The sequence below is a fragment of the Scyliorhinus canicula genome, chromosome 3, assembly GCF_902713615.1.
Source record: "Scyliorhinus canicula chromosome 3, sScyCan1.1, whole genome shotgun sequence".
Lineage (NCBI taxonomy): Eukaryota > Metazoa > Chordata > Chondrichthyes > Carcharhiniformes > Scyliorhinidae > Scyliorhinus > Scyliorhinus canicula.
Genome location: NC_052148.1, coordinates 231,881,293 through 231,883,762, shown reverse-complemented (window position 1 = coordinate 231,883,762; position 2,470 = coordinate 231,881,293). Strand labels below are relative to the sequence as shown.

The 2,470-nt window shown below is 44.1% G+C and overlaps 1 non-coding gene across 1 annotated transcript; it reads left to right on the top strand.

Annotated features, from left to right (window-relative positions):
• The first annotated feature begins 336 nt into the window (after positions 1-336).
• On the top strand, positions 337-407 carry trnag-gcc. Its single transcript has one exon. It is a non-coding gene; the product is annotated as a tRNA-Gly (tRNA).
• The last annotated feature ends 2,063 nt before the right edge of the window (positions 408-2,470 follow it).

Sequence of the window (2,470 nt, the reverse complement as noted above, 5' to 3'; positions counted from 1 at the left end):
GTCACAACCGGTTCTGACTGACTCAATAAGAATATCCAGGCACTGGTCAGAAACCCGGGGGCGGGGGTTCAGAGTGTCCATTGGTGTTGCCCTTCTGCCCGGTGCGCTCTGCAGATGCTGATGGCATTATATCTTCAGACGTTGCAGTTCACTTGCAGGGCAGCTCCCTCTTTAAATCCTCTTTAAATCCTGTTAGGCTTCATGGAACTGCCGGTGCTCCTATCAAATCCCCATTGGACCCAGTGCCCAACAAGCCTATACCCTCATCCAGATCGCTGCACCAATGTAAAGATGCATTTCATGCTGGGTGAGTAGTTGCTTATTTCAAGCTATTATGCATTGATGGTTCAGTGGTAGAATTCTCGCCTGCCACGCGGGAGGCCCGGGTTCGATTCCCGGCCAATGCAACTGTTTAGGGGCTGGTTTAGCTCACTTGGCTAAATCGCTGGCTTTTAAAGCAGACCAAGCAGTTCGATTCCAGTACCAGCCTCCCCGGACAGGTGCCGGAATGTGGCGACTAGGGGCTTTTCACAGTAACTTCATTGAAGCCTACTCGTGACAATAAAGCGATTTTCATTTTCATTTTTCATTACTGTGCAATTGTTACTTGATATCACCATCGACAATACACTCCATCACTTTGCTGATGATTGAGAACAGACCAATGGGGCAGTAATTGGTCATGTTGTATTTTGATTTTTCCTGGTTCTCGTAGACAGGGCATCCACATTGGATGGTCATATGTGACCCCAAGGACAAGTTTCCTTGAGTTTAGTCTCAGTATCTTAAAGGCAACGGCTTCAAATGGTTTTTATGTCCATTATTTGTTTACGTAGAGGGCCCAATACCTGCTTCAGGGGTGGATATTCGATATCAATACTGCTGTGCTCTTCTGTTTAACACAAACATTACAATCATACAACAAGGATCGATAGAACAATAATGAGGGTCTTTTATTTGAAGATAAGGGGGTTATTGGTCTGCTTTGGCATTTGTTCATTGCGCTGTCATGCCATTTGCTGTTTGTATGTGAAATGATCTCGGTTTTGGACATATGCTGACAATTGCCACTGGATTCCGTGTGCCATGAGTTGGGTGTCATACAGAAACCTTCTGGGTAATTTGTTGGCCACATGCCGATTGTGGGCATCTTTCACCTTTTCCTGTTTTTTAATGAAGGCATCTTGTACTCCTGGAAGTATCAAAAAGTGATCACTGCAAAGGGTTGTATGCAGTAAGGTGAAGTCTGCAAATTTGGAATATTTGCTTCAGACGATGCCGTGTCGCTTGTTGGCTGAAGATCTACGTTGCAGAGTTAGGTGACCTTTTCCCAGGTGTATACGCGGGTTTCCAAGAATACTCCCTGGGGTTTGTGGTCTTTGCTATCGTCTTGATGAATGGTGGCCATTAGGCCTTTAATCACTGGAACTGTAGTGCCCACTTTGTAAAATTTCTAGGCTGAGCAGGGCGAGTTGTTGTTGTAGGATTGGAATCTCTGAGCCATTGTACGTGGTGAGTTTGGTAGCGGTTGTTGAGCTATAATTTGCCACATCTGTGGGTAAATACATTTCAGTGTGTGAGGTGGAATGAAGTTTTCAGCTGTACCAGTAGACACTTTTTCATATTATTTATGCTGTCCTTGAGTCTGTGGGCATATTATCTAGATAGTGGCAAAGGCGTCCAATGGTACCACTATACCAAAACATTATTTGATGTTCACCATGCCGAATGTCTGCTCATTTCATGTATTAATCTTCTGGTCATCCTCACCATCTGACAATAGAACTTGGCTGGACATTTCATGGATCTTGACTTGACCATATTTGGTCTGCACTCTTGCTTGGTTGGAATGCTATACCCATCAGGCCTCTGGTTGTGGCTTCTCATGATGTCAATATGGTTTGGCCTTGGCTTTCTGCAGTGGCTCCTCCAATGTCTTTTGGAGCTGCATGCCTTGCTTTCACCATGAAAGCTGGGCAATTTCTGGGTGCGTATATGAAACTGCAACACCTGCATTGGCTTGCCAGACTTGCTTGCACTGGCTATCATACCAAGGGTGGAAGCATTGCATGTAGCCTGCAGACTGTACACAGTAATGTAGTTTCATACTTACGGATGCTTTATACAAGTGCTCCCACACTAATCTTTGGGTTGGTCCAAAATAACTTTTTGGAATGCTTCTATAGGGCTAGATGCTATCATAAAACTTGATTATTCTGTCACTAGCTCTGCTTCCAAAAAGGCATGTCCTTTCTCTCTGCATCTGCTCACAATTGATCTATGATCTCCTTCAGTTCTTGTCTAAATGACAAGTGCAGATGTACACTGAAATTGAGTTTCATTCCTTCCAATTGAATGATGGAAAATTTGTGGTAATCTTGTAACCTTTTATAGGACTGGCAGGAATATCTGTGACAGGAAAAGTGTTCAATCTCACACAGTCCTGTAGGCCTTGATTTCTTGTGGCTCA